The sequence below is a fragment of the Sceloporus occidentalis genome, unplaced genomic scaffold, assembly GCF_023333645.1.
Source record: "Sceloporus occidentalis isolate IW3139 unplaced genomic scaffold, rSceOcc1.0.p SCAF_2, whole genome shotgun sequence".
NCBI lineage: Eukaryota > Metazoa > Chordata > Lepidosauria > Squamata > Phrynosomatidae > Sceloporus > Sceloporus occidentalis.
In genome coordinates, this window is record NW_028316982.1 from 23,435,351 (window position 1) to 23,450,517 (window position 15,167).

General features: G+C 40.3%; 1 long non-coding RNA gene across 1 annotated transcript in view; it reads right to left on the minus strand.

The window, feature by feature from the left end:
- The window catches only part of LOC149318046 (uncharacterized), a 45,597-nt gene that overhangs the window by 26,963 nt on the left and 3,467 nt on the right, over window positions 1-15,167 (minus strand). The window lies entirely within an intron of this gene.

Sequence of the window (15,167 nt, forward strand, 5' to 3'; positions counted from 1 at the left end):
ATGGACTTTGGCCCACCCAACTCTCCAAACTTATCTCCAGTGGCCCGGAAGCCTGAAAGGTTGATCTCATTCACTCTTCTGGCATCATCATCATCATCATCTGCTGTTCTAATTTCTGCTATCAGATGTAGATTTGAAAGCAAGTATTGAATGGTCTCAGAGCTTGTTTCAGGCCTATGGAAAGTTAGTTTGGTAGCCGATTTCAAAAAGGTAATAATAAGTAACAAATTATATTTGACCTATTCCATTAACCCCTTCCCCAGTTGTTTTGTGGCCCTTGACACCCCTCCTCTTTGCCCTCTTCTAGATTCCAGGAGAGATGATTCACCTTTTAAATAAGTTAAACACTGTTTAACATCCCATTTTTCCAAAACCAGAAACAGATTTCCAGTCATGTTCAGGATTGTGTTTTTTTACGTGTCCGTTATATAAGCACCCTGGTGGTGCAGCCTATACTCCAGCCACTCACTCAAAACCATAAGGTTGTGAGTTCAATATAGCCCAGGGGCTCAAGCTAGACTCAGGCTTGCATCTTTCCAAGGTCACTAAAATGAGTACCCAGACTGTTGGGGGCAATTAGCTTACACTTTGTAAATGGCTTAGGGGGTGCTTAAGTGCAGTGATAAGTGGTATAGAAATGTACTTGCTATTGCTATGATCCCCTCAAAGGGCAGAGGGGCAGAAAAATTATCCTTGGACCTGCTAATCTTCCCCAGCCTTGCAGTAAACTAGAAGTGATTAGCTATAAGAAGTTCATGCCAATTAATATCCACCTTCCTTTTCTTTTTTCTTTTCTTTTCTTTTCTTTCTTTCTTTCTTTCTTTTCTTTTCTTTTCTTTTTTTTTTTTTTTTTTTTTTTTTTTTTGAGCTGGTTGCTGCCACAGTAGGGTTTTATATGTTAAACTTCCCTAACATGGTTAAAATGGCTTCATGCCTGTCCCAACCTGAACATTTCTGAAACAGCTTTGGAGAGAAAGAGAGATGGTCAGGAAATGTATTTGTAGAGCAATCTGTGTTTCACCTTGAAAGTCTGTATTTTCACCTTAAATGTTCATACATTCGGCTTTGTATTCATGTACTTGAAACAGCACCTGAGGAGAATGCTACAAAGGAGAAGCAAAACACATTCCATAGTAAGGCCCTCCCCAAACTGGAACCCTGTTGATGGTCTATTGGACTTGCATCAGTCCCAGCCAGCAGAGAAAATGGTCATAGAATCACAGAGCTGGAAGGGACCCAAGGGCCACAGTACTGGCTAGAAGTGGCATGAGTGGTCCTATAACACACCTGAAAAGCCCTTGGTTAGGGAAGTCTCCTGTATGATGTGAATGGAAGTTTACAAAGTCTTGCCACAAATCAGCTATAAGAATTCACATCTCTACATGCAGATCAGATAATTGCTTTGAATCATACAAGGAACATTGAAAGCTTGCTACCATTGAGATTGGGCATAAAATCCCATTCTGACTTGTTTCTTCCTTCTCTTGTATCAGGTGCTATGCTCCTTGTTTGTGGTAAACTCTGCAGCAGGGCCAAACTGATTAAATGTGGCTACATGTGATACATCTGACGGGCTGAAAAATATGACCTCCAGGTTCAAAAGGGAGTACACAGGGAGACATTCCTATTCAGTGGCACATGAAAGCTTCCACATCTGTGGGGCACCGAATTCATTCAGAGTTTTAGGCTAGATCTAAAATTACTGAACCCTAACCCTCAAATCAGCTCAATGCCTTTGATAGCAACTTTAAAGTCTCACTGACATGGGAGCCACCAGCCACCACTGGACTCATTGTGTGCCCTTATTTCTTTAAAGTTATGGATTTTCCTTCTCCAAAGCACTGAACTCTGGAAACCTGGGTTCAATTTCCCACTCAGCCAAGAAACCCACTGGGTAATCTTGGGCAAGTCACATGCTCTCAACCTCAGGGGAAGGCAATGGCAAACAATTCTGAACAAATCTTTCCAAGACCCTGTAATAGGATCACCATAGGGTTGCCATAAATCAGAAATGACTTGAATGCACACAACAACAACAACAATTCACCAAAGCAGAAAGCCAAGCAACTTTCAGAGCACTATAAGGATAGATGTTAAATAGGTTCAATTATGGTAGAGGACTTCTAATGTCACTAGAATCTGTTTTAATTCATCTGGCTTTAAAGCCCCTGTGCCAATAAACCCACAAAAGTTACTAGCATACAGGAAATTTGGCTAGCCTGATGGCAGAGGAGGCATAGTAACTTCGGCTGTATGTGGGCTGCAGAAGTGGCGGCTTCCCTTTTGTCACAGCCCACTTGGTTTTCATGTTCAGTGCAGGGGAGGGATGAACATTCAATATCTCATCCACCAGCCCACTCACTTTCCTATATAGTAACTTCAGAGTTTAAATAAATAAATAAAATATTTCATTCTTTTTTTTTTTTTCATTTTGTCCCCAACAGGAACATGATGTCTTAATACATAAAAACATCTTTGTTAAAAAAAAAAAAAGTCAACTGCCTTGAGAATTTTTCCATATTATTTTGTGAAAATTAGCTAAAGAGATACCCTCCCCCCCCCACCGCCAAAAACATTGGCAGACATTCTGCTGAGTAGTTACAAACATATAAGATAGATTTACACATTTTGTAATTCTTTGGTATTCATGGTTATGATTGTGGCACTACTGGCATGTTCAAAAATACCCCAAACTTACCTTAGCTGCCATTGCCACACTGAGTGATGGCAGTATTTTCTGCTTGTGATCAGGACACAGCTGGATGTTTCCAGCCCCTTCCACCAGTGATCTGTTAGGCAACAAAAGAATTGTAACAGCAGTCCTGCTTCTCAGCCTTGTTCCTTGGAGGATAAGAACTGGAAATGAAAGATTTGGGGAGCTGGGTCAGGAGACAATGTGTGGTTAAGTATTCTTAACTGTATATGATTTAGGATCTCGGACATTGTTTTTTTGGGGGGATTGCTTTATGCAAGGTACAGTTTTTGCATACAATTTTGAATCCTCCCCCTGAACTTTTTTTATTTTTTGCCAACAAAAACCCTGTGACATTTTTGTGGGGGAGGGGACCTCAAATGTGAAAGTCATTGGAAAAATGCACAAAAGATCCCCTCATAATTTCTCAGAAGGTGAAAGGATGTAGAACTATTTTGTTCTTGGGTGCAACAATTAAGATTTTCATCCCTAAGAGTATTCTATGTACTTATCATGATGCTGTTCCTGGTTATCTATGGGTGTTCTATATCATAACGCACACACCTACTTAAAGCCTAATAATCCACTTTATGCTTTTTTTGGATTGAGCAGTCTATAAACCTAAATAAATTACAAGAATCTGCCTGGATGAGGAAAATGGTGTGTGTGTGTGTGTGTGTAATATTTTGTAGGATAACCCCCCCCCCCCTAACTTTTTAAAATACATTTATATTTCTGAGAAACCCAAGACAGTGTACCTGTGATTTTTTGCTGTTTTCAGGCACTGATTCCCTATCACAAACCCAATTACCTTAACAAGATGATTGCTACATCACCTCCTACCCAATCCCTTGGTTAACTGGTGATATCAGAGCTTGATCCTGGGAACATCTGCATATAAACCATGCCTTATATCCCTGAGCAATGGTTCTTCTTCATTCAGACTATTCTCTGGACCATCTCCCAAAGCATTTGCACTTCACCAAATGAATCAGCTTCACGATTCCCTTGTCTGTGTTCTAACCCTCCCACTTGGAATTGCCACATGTTTGCCTGCTCTGATGAATCTCATATCACCATTGAACTGAACCCACTCTGTTCTCTCCACACAGAACGTGCCTGCAAAGCTACATATTCATGCTTGTTCTGAGGATATTATTAGAAATGCAAATAGATCTTGAAATGCTGCATTGGACGCATGAAGCTCGCCTCTTTCCAAGCACAGATTTTCTTATCAATTCAGAGCAAAGTCTTTGACTCAATAGTCTCACAACATTATTGTTCTTCGGTATGTCTCTACTTAAGGTTAATTGAAAGCTGGAACTTATATGATGGCTTGCCCTAGCTTCGATATTGAATGTGAAATACCAGCTCCGTAACCTGGAAGGGGAGCATTGGTGACCAGTGGGCCCACTGATGGTATGGGGCTTAAGTCCAAACTTTAACTGAGTTATCAAAGATGCTGAATGTATTTTGGGGATACAGAATAGCACCTTGCATAGCAGCTTCAGTGCTCTGCCAACACTGGTCCAAAAACACAGCAGAAATAATCCAGTGTGAGACCACTTTAACTACCCTGGTTCAATGCGAGGAAATTCTGGGAAGTGTCATTTTGTGAGATGTTTAGCCTTCTCTGTGAGAGAGCTCTGGTGCCAGAATAAACTACAATTCTCAGGATTCCCTAGCACTGAGCCAGGGCAGTTAAAGCAATCTCAAACTGGATTATTACTTCAGTGTGTTTTTGACCACTGTAACCATAGCTACCAATGATAGAAGCTCTGAGCAGGTACAGAATGTCTGCTCTTCACTAGAGAATTCCCTCTACATTTTTTTCTTCCATGTCTCCACTAGAGACATTCCTCTACACCAGGTTTACAGGCCTCCTATAAGTCAGCAGAATGTATTTTAGACACTGTATTATTATATTTCTTGTTGTAATCCCACTTCAATCCTTTGGGAGAAGCGGGAAATATAAATACAATTTTATTATTATTTATTATAGAGAAGCCTTATTCAGGCATTATGCCTGAATAGGATACATTACTATATGTGATAGGGCATAGGGCTATGGACTGAGCCCACTCCTTATGAGTGAGTTCCAATCCAACCCTATCAGTTTCTGAGATCTGAACAGTAGTTGTACTGTCAATCATGAAAAGACCCTCAGTGTAATCAGGAACCTTTAATCAGGGTCCTTGGTTACACAGAGTTTTACATGCCTTATAGCAAATGCAAGCATATGTTCAGAGCATGATGATCAATATGGAATAATCAGGAATTGATTGGGTAAAGTAACTTATGTATGATTTCATGTGCTAACTCATTCATTAATGTACCCTGTTGAGTCTTGAATCTAAGAGCCAAAATCTATTAATGGTGAATTGTGCAGTTGTCCTTGAAAATGCCAGTCATATATCTAGATTTACACTCCTACCACTAGAACACACAGAATTCAATGTATTTCAAGACATCATGATATACAACCATTTAATCCCCATTCCCTACCAGCAACCAAAAATGCTTAAAATGAAGTTCCAAGGTCTAAGTTCTAGTTTCATCATTTCTAATTTGGCTTGAACATAGATAAAGTTCCACTTCTACGTTAGAATCATGATGTTGTTTTGGGAAGGTCACTTCTTTTCTGACAGTTTTAGTTTTCTATCTGATAAATGAAAATAATAGCCCCATGTTACTCAATCTGGTTATTATGAATATGAATTCAAAACCCGCAATGTGTTTTGCAAACTAAAAGAAAAAAGAAGGAGGGAAAATAGGCATGAACACAATGCCTCAGTAATAATTATGGATTAAATCCCATAGTCCCATATTTGTATTGAACATTTTTAAGTCAACACTTATCCAAGTTCCAATGACAGTAATATATCCATTCAACTTAGAATCATAATCATTCCTTCCTAAATGGTTAGTATTGGCTGCATCTTAGTTCATCAGCTTAGTTCATCATCCTGAACATGCACCATACAAAATCATACCAAATCATACTAATCTATGGCACCACCACATATGGAATACTTTGTACTGGTTGACCTATTACAGAAGGCATTTCTTAAGAGCTGGAAAATTGGGAGGGGGAGATGCATTAGGAAAAATGGAAGAGCTTGTGGCTTTTTTATTTAGAGAAAAAAGAACACTGATGAAGATGGGAAGAAGTGGATATGATAGGGGTTTCAAAAACTATGCATGGTCTGGAGAAAGTTCAGAGCAGGCAGAACATTAGTTCCTTACAGAACAGTTGAATATAAGCAATTTGCTGCCATGAAAATTAAGTGATGGGTATTTTATTTGATGGATTTAAAAAGAGATTAGAAGGATGTTTATCAGTCATGCTGAATGTATTTGAACTCCATGTATTAAGTTAGGAGACAGCCTTACCTGTGCAACTCCTCTACCATGTACACATTCTGGCTGGAGGAGGAAGGGTTAGTTTGAAAACCTCTCCATTCCAAACATATAGCTAGCATTTGTACTGAACACCATTATCTATAATCACCAGGTAAGCTAAGAAAATTGATTAAACCACTGAAATACCAAATACCCTTTGGAAAGGTTCTGTCTGTCCCAGAAGCTGACTTGGTAAACAATGCAGTATAGACACGAAATGCAGTATCAAAATGGAATGCCACCTTTGGCTCAACACTTCTTTGTTCGCAAGAATAAAATAATACTCTATCTCAGGTGAACTTCAGTCTGCGAAATGAGGCAATATCCTGAGACAGTGCTTATGGTGCTTCACTCCTGATATGCTTTAAAAGGGATTCCAATTGCAAAGATAGTTGGTTCTGGGGTGGGGTCTACTAAAACCTTCAGCCTAGAACCCCAAGCTATCTGCTCTGTCTGGAGACCTCTTGCTGAAATCATTGCTTAGTCTAGCCTTTTCTCCTTTTTAGATGAAACCACTCTTTCAGACTCCCAAGAATCTGGGATTTTGGCTAGAGAATCACTTTATTGCTCTCTTTCTCATAGTCTTGGCTCTGGTTTTTCCAACCAGGGATGCCAATGCTTCCCAGTTTTTTCACCAAGGAAAGTCCACTGGAACCAAGGAGACAAAACATTTGTCATCTCTAGAATCTACCTTTTGGGGAATATTTTCCTTTAACATTCCAGTTCCAACAAACTTTCCCCTCATTCTCTGGAATGTAGATATTTGCATGTGGCCTTGGGTATTGTATTGTCTATACTCATGAACCTCTTTCTCGTTCTCATCTCTCTCTTCTCTTAGGCACACTTTAAGCTCCACATTGCTTAAATTTAAAACCCCACATAGCTTTGCAAGTTTGCTCAGTGGGAGTCAGTATTTCCCCATCTTAAAGAAACTATGTCCTGTTAGGTGTTTCTTTGCATTCGACACATACTGTTTGCAGTTGATGAAGCTCTACCATAATATGTGCTATTCCTCCAATGCAATTATTGTGTAAATTGATTGCTGTGTATTCAACAAAATTCCTCCTTTAGAGAGCTCTGTGTGAATATGGCTTACTAAATCCAATTTGCCTAAGATGTGCTATTGCCAAAGTCAGAAAATCTCTCATAGGCATGTATGAGTTCATTCAAGTGCTCTGAGGGCATACCCAGTGACAGTTATACCAGAAAGTATAGCTTTTTTTGGGAATCAACAGTGCAAGAGGAGCATTACCCTCATGTCTTGCTAAAGCACTTCCTATTGGCATCAGGTTGTGAGATAGAGGATACTAAACTAGACAGACCTTTGTTTTGAAACAGTAAGGTTGTTCACATATTCTTATGATCCATAATCACTGTCTAAACTGTCTCTGATCTATATAAATAATTGCAAATATAGTCAGTATGAGGAATATTGACTCAGTTCTGGGAGAAGGAAGGAGGACATTGGCCGAAGATCTAAATAGGCTACTAAATTAAATACTTTTAAAAGGGTACATAGATTAATTGAAGAGAGATCTGTCTCTTCAAATGGGCCTTTTAAACTGTTTTGATTACTGTTGTGATTTTAATGACTTTGTTTGCAATGGTACACCAATTATTTCACAATCTCATTTGTTTTTAATATTGTCTGCCAGTCAGCAGAAGTGTTGTTCTTTAGCAGAAAGGTGGGATAACAGTGTAATAAAAGAAAATAAGATAATGGCCACTCAACATAATGCAAAAGTTCAGAGGTTTAGTATGCCTCTGAATATTAGATGGAAGGCATCAAGAGCTTTTACATCATACTTCTGGGATTCCAAATGCAGCAGGATAAAATAAACTGCATTGAGTGAGTCTTAGGCACTTTCTGATCTCATTTGAATCCAAATATAACAGGGAGTAGCTGTAGATTTAGCATTGACATTAGGATAAAATGTACACTTTTTACATTTCTTGAACCCCACTGAAAATTCCAATGTCTTCCCTCAATGGGGCTAACTTACAGACAACCAGGGCATGCCACTTCTGCTTTGCTACATCAGTTTGTAGAAGAATGGTACAAAGAGATTTTGAAGCAAACAAAGAGGAGACAACCTCCATGTGCTAAAAAGATGGTCAACCGTTTATTAGTGTTTAAAAAGCACAGTGCAATTCGGCCACATTAGGCCATCCTCAGGGGCCTTCAAAAGAATTCACTGGAGTTGTGAAGACTCTCAAAAGTACAGGACCATAGAGATAAAGGCCTGGATACAAAAACCTATGGGGGAGGGGGAGACTGTTGGGACAATTTTGGTGCCAATTGTTTTTGTTTGCCCCAAAAATCTGACTGAAATGTGGGCACAATGTTTATTTTTTAAAAAATAATTTTTATAAAAGTATACATCTTAACCAAAAATTTTCTATAATATCAAACTTTACATTCCTTTTTAGCAAAAGTTCTTGCCATATTTCATACCATGTTTTCATATACATTTTTACCATAAAAAATAAAAATTAAATATATCTCTTGAATGGTCCCCCCACCCCACGGTCTTCTGCTTATTATTTTGGATTAAATATTCTTTACAGCTATCTATATTGTACTTCTCTCCTGTAGGTCTATATTGTCCTTCCACTATCTCCATCTAAAAACATTTTAAAATCTCATCGTTATTTATTCTCCACATTGTAGGTTCCCCTTATTTCTCTCCATTTTCTCTATGTCGCTACTTCTGCTTATTTGCATACCTGTATTGTTTTCTGTTCTCTAAGATCACTCTTTGTTGTAGTTGTTGTTAATGTTTATGTCCATTTCCATTATGTCCAATGTTCTCAATAACCAGTTGTCTACAGTTGGTATCTCTGAATTTTTCCATTGTTTTGCAAACACCATTCTTGCTGTGGTTACCATATACAAAATTATATGGTTTCTAGTTGTTTTTTCTTCAGTTATGTTTAATAAAAATAATTCTGGTTCAAACTTTAAGTCCAATTTTAATATCTCTTGAATTGTTTAATGTATGTCTTATGTAAGTATTATGCATGGGCACATTGTTTAGAATTCTGGAAGCTGAAGTATGCCTACACTGTAGATCTATTTCTCTGAAGTATCTGCAAAAAGCACAGCTAGTCACATCATAGCACCTGAAGTGAAGTGGGTCATACAAACTAAGAATTGAGATGGATAGCTGTTGGGTGCTCTGAGGCAATGGGAGCAGTCTTACTGGACTAGTGGACTGCTTGCTAGTTTTAAAAAAATGATTCTTGTCCTTCAACAACCTTTCCTTTTTGATTTGTCCAATTTTATCACTTGGTTGAACTTCCTCACCTTCCTTCCTCTCCCACATCTATATTTTGCAAAGATGCATCAAGGGAGGACCTGTTAGAAAAGGCTAGGAGTAGATTTTACGCAGCAGACAGGATGGAACATTAAATGACTGCATTAAGAAGAACTGCAGTGAGGCTAACAGTGGTATCCTGCGGAAATACAATATTCTACTAATGCTCTCAGAAAGGGGCATTTTGTGGGCAATTGGGTTTCTACAAAAGGGTTTATTCTATAAGGTGCTGCTTTTAGAAGTCAGTGGACATAACCATCAGAATATAATAATTAAGAGAGGAGAGATCAGAGGGGAGCTACTATATTCCAGTGCAATTTGGGATGAGAAAAAGTGACCATTATGGTTTTCTGATCATTTAATGTTTATTAATGTCAATGTCATTTCATTTCCTGGAATATCAGGGACTTTATTTATATTTATAACTGCCACTGCCCACTTAAGTTCAAGGCAACATATAATAATATGAAAAGAAAAGCCATAAAACAATCAATAGTTTTTAAAACTTCAGCAAGAGATGAATGGATAGAAGGACAGGCTTGGAAGAGATCGCAAAGCAGAGATTACTAAAAGGAAAAAAGAAAAAAAATGGATTGGGTGGGGGAGCCATCATCACAACAACATTAGTAACAGCAACATCAATAAGAAAATATTTCAAGGTCAGCATTTTATACATTTTAAGGTCCTAAAGAACTTGCTTGCTAACTGTCTAATTAAAAAATATAATTGTAAGCTGCTCTGAGAGCCATTAGGGCTTAAGGGCGGGGTATAAATACCTAAATAAAAAAAAAACAATGTGTTTTTGTTACCTAATATCTTCTGGGCTCTTTTACTTCCTCTTATAGCCCAAGTTTGGTCATTTTACCATGAATATTTTTTATGAGATTACATTTGAACAAAACACTCAGGGGGAAAAATAGGATGTTGTGGATGGAAAAAGCTTCTTTCTCCTTGATCCCTTGACCTCTACCAGTAATTACCTTGTTATGTGTAGTGTCTACAAATATAAGAAAATAAGTCAGCATTGGATTTTTGGGAGACAAAACTGACCACCTAAAAATCCAGTGTGATACCCTCCCTGGTGTTTTGTTCACGCCTATCAGCCAAAGACTTTCCTCACGTGTTATGCACTTGATCTGCATTCTTCTCAAACAAGCAGAACCTCTGTGGACAAAACCAAAAGCTTGTACATAGATTTCCCCTTATCAATCCCAGTTACTTACTTTGTTATTGATGAATTCAAATTTCAATATGTATTTGCATTTACCTATGCAAAGAACAGTACAAAGGTGGCACAAAGAAGCATTCATGGTTCTAACATCTCCACAGCTTCACAATGACCATGCAAAAGTTAGGCTGACAGCTAGTAACTGGCCCAAGGGCATTGTGAATTTCATGACTAAGTGTGGATTTGAACCTGGATCTCCCCAGTCCTAGGACTTTAACACACGGGGGGAAATTGGGGGTTTAAACAGTGATTATCCCGTGAAAATCATGCAATCGTGATTAAGATTTTCACACAACGTTGTGATTAAAGTGTCCTTATCCAGGGAATAAACAGGGAATAACCAGCAACAAATCATTCACAGAATTTCCTCGTGAATGATTTGTTGCTGGTTATTCCCTGGTTATTCTCAGGATAATGATGCTTTAATCACAAGATTGTGTGAAAATTTTAATCATGATCGCAACATCTTCATGGGATGGTCACTGTTTAAACCTCCAATTCCCCATGTGATAAAGTCCCTAGTCTAACTGTAATTCCCAATTGTGGGTCCTCAGATGCTGTTGAACTACAACTCCCAGAATCCTTCACCACTAGGCAGGACAGCTAGGGCTTCCAATTTAACACATCTAGAGACCAAAATTTAGGAATCCTTGCTCTGTCTGCTACACCAGAGAGCTCTTTGCTCTTGTCATTACACACAGTGGGCTGACTTTAGCCAAGTTCAATTCAAAATGTGGCTTCTCTTTAAATAAATAGACAAAAACAAAAATAGCTACTGAAAAGGACCATATCTGCTCTGTACTGTCTCTACAATTTTATATCCACAATAGATAACAATGATAATTCCCACATCTCCGGTGACATATATTGAAAAAGTAAGAAATCAACCATTTAAACACTCTTCCAGGGAGGCACTCTTCTCACGTATTACTGGTTCAAGAAACAAAACATTGGTACACTACTGTAAAACATATACCTCACACAAACATACAGAAACATGGTCTTCTCTGAATTCTGACTGGCACAGCTCTCCATTCCTTCAGGCTGGATTCCTTCCTTACGCCTAGCTGGGGATTCCTAACATTTTCTGGTAGTGTCCCACCCAAGTACTAAGCAGGCCCAAACATGTTTAGCTTCCTAAATCAGATGTGATGTGGGGAGGGTTTCACAGAGGGATACATGTTTCTAAATCATAGGGGTGTTTCAGGACAGAGAGGTACTAGCCCTAAAAATGAAAATTCATTGTGTAACTATTCCATCTTTTCCCCTCTAAAAATGCAGAGAAAATGCACTAAGAAAAAAAGTCAAAATACCTGTATAATTAGAGAGCCATCATGGTGTGGTGTTTTGAATGTTGGACCATGCCTCTAGACCAGGGTTTGAATCCCCACTCAGCCATGGAAATCCACTGGCTGACCATGGATCTCTCTCAGCCTCAGAGGAAGGCAAGACAAACCTCTTCTTACCAAAAAAAAACTTTGTGATAGGTTCGCCTTAGGGTAACAGTAAGGTAGAAATGACTTGAAGGCACACAAACATCAACAACGATGATCTGTACAATGGCTTTTAAATGGAGATAGTATGAGCTCTCTCTCACTGAAAGTATCTGTTTGTTTTTTTCCTGGCAGTAAGTAAGATGGGAGAAAAACATAGGCCAATAAATTGATGACAATATCATATGCTCTTCTCAATTTTATGAAAGTGGTGGTGTGTGTTAAATAATAAAAGCCTTTTAGGAAGCACCCCGATATCCAGGGACAGCCCCAAGTATGACCCAGTAGCCTAAACAAGAGGGGAGTATCCAACCCACAGCTGAGTGATTCAAAGCCTGAACTTGCAGCAGGCAAGCACCACATAATAATACTGTTGAGCATTCTTTAGGGACAGAGACGTAGTAGTGTCCTCTTGGGTAAATGATCACCTTCATCCTATGATTTTGTAAAGAGGAATCATATCTAAATCACATTCTCTATGGCAGCAGGGGAGGACAGGCTGTCACTCAGTGGTAGAGCACATGCTAAGCATGCAAAAGAGCCTTATCCTCCACTATTGCTTGATAGAGCTGGGAAAGACCTCTGTCTAAAACCCTGGAGAATGGCTGTCAGCCCATATAAACCAGGGACTGGTGCGTGCATCAGGGATAGGGGACAATTCCCTGCCCTTCTGACCCTCAGGGGGCACACAGCTTACCAAAAATGCAGCAAAGAAACAAAAAATGGAAGTGGCCTCATTTCCATTGCTGGTTTTAAAAAATGTTTCTATGTGTGCATTTCAAATCCATGAGGCATCTCCCCGCACTTTAAGATATATGATGTTAAACAGTGCAGGTAGACCCTGTAGCTTATTTCAAAGGTGGACTGGAGGTTTCCAGTTGGGGAAAAAAAGTTCTATTTTTATTATGGGCCAAAAAAAGGATGGCCCAGAGAGTCTGAAATGGTAAAGGCTCTGAAAGGGGGATGTGACCCAAGGGCCACATTTTCCCCCATACTTGTTGTAAACCATATGAAAGAGAAGAATCTGATTCAGTATAAGGGTTTTTTTTTTAAAAAAAGTTTCTTATAAAGTGTCCTTCCCAGCACCATGTTATGCTCTCATTGATGGACTACAACTCTTGTCATCGCTGAGCATACTGGCTGGAGCTAGAAAGAGTCAGACTCCAATAGCATCTGGAGATGTCTGGAGAACAGTTTCAAAGTAAAGTTGGAAGAGGCCACAAGAGCCATCCACTCCAACTCCCCACCATGCAGGAACTCTCAATCAAAGCATCCCTGACAGATGGCCAACAAGCCTCTGTTTAAAAACTTCAAGGGAAGGAGACTCCACTACACTCCGAGGGAGTTTGTTCCACTGTCGAACAGCCCTTACTGTCAGGAAGTTCCTCCTAATGTTGAGATGGAAGCTCTTATCCTGTAGCTTGCATCCATTGTTCCGGGTCCTGTGCTGCTTCAGCTAACAAGGCCAATGCAATTTTAGACTGCATCAATAGAAGTATAGTTTCTAGATCAAGGGAAGTCATAGTGCCACTATATTCTGCTCTGGTCAGGCCTGACCTGGAATATTGTGTCCAGTTCTGGGCACCACAATTTAAAAAGGATGTTGAGAAACTGTCCAAAGGAAGGCAACTAAAATGGTGAAGGGTCTGAAATCCATGCCCTATGAGGAATGACTTAGGGAGCTGGGGATACGATTCTATGAATGGAGCTCTACCAGTAGAGTTACCAACTGGTATAGGGTCTATGTTAGACTGTCAAGTTTGGCAGCAGAGAAACACAGTATATAGTATAACCTTTGCTCACTTGGCCAGCTATAATAAATCCCTCATTTCTCTGCCTCAAGCTACCTCACTGGTCAGTTATGGTGGCTCCAAAGAAACAACTGTTTAGAACCTGCACCCCAAACTCGACCATTGGACCTTATGGCTATGCACATACTTTGCATTCAAAAGACTAGGTACAGTACCTGGTATCTCTGGATAAAGCTGGGATGCCAGGTTAGACCAGACATGGGCAGCCTGTGGCTTTCCAGATGCTGTTAGACTGAAAGCTCCATCATCCCTAGCAAGCATAGCCAATGCTGAGGGATCACAAGAGCCACAGTACAACAGGCTTCCCATTCCTGGTGTAAAAGTGAGACCTTATTATCTGCTGGAGTTGGGTTTCAGGAGCCCCCCCCCCCCCGTGGATAACAAAATCTGTGGATGGTAAAGTCTCATTAAATATAACGGCAGAGCAAAATGGTGTCCCCTATATAAAATAGCAAGTTCAAGGTTTCCTATTTGGAATTTATACTTTTCTGTCAATATTTTCAAGCCACGGATGCTTGAATTCGTGGATAAAAAAAATCAGTGGATAAGGAGGGACGCCTGTAATACTAAGCCAGAGAGTCATAGTGGTTTGAGCCTATGCTTCTAGAGACCGGGGTTGAATTCCTGCTTGGCCATGAGTGACCTTGAGCAAGTCACATGCTCTCAGCCTCAAGCAAAGGCAAGAGCAAACCTCCTTCTGAACTAATCTTGCCAAGAAACCCTCACCAGTGACTTGAAGGCACACAACACAGAGACATAGCATAAGAGTGGGCGACTATGAACCGACCCCCCCCCCACCTCACTGCAGCAAAACTCTCCCAAACGGCAGGGCTTCCTTCTCCCCTCCCTCCCTGCCATAGAGCCGGCGAGGTGGAGGCAGAGTCACCCACAGTCCCACGCACACAGCCATCTGGAGACGTCCATCCCTCCCTCAGCCTCGCCCCGAGTGTCCTCCACACAGCCTCCCCTCCCCTCCTCCTCCTCGGAGGGAGCCATTCTGCGCTGCTGCTGCTGCTGCTGCTGCTGCTTCCCTGGCTGAGGCTGGGCTGAGGAGCCGGACTTGAGCCTTCTTCTCCCGCCTTCGCCTTCGCCACCTCAGCAACCTCAACACAACCCACAACCCGCACACCCCAGAACACCCTCCCCCCCGGCCTCCAGCTCCGACTGCCAGACCGCAGCGCCCTGCGGCTGGAAGGAGGCTGAACTGGGATGCCCCCCTCTCCT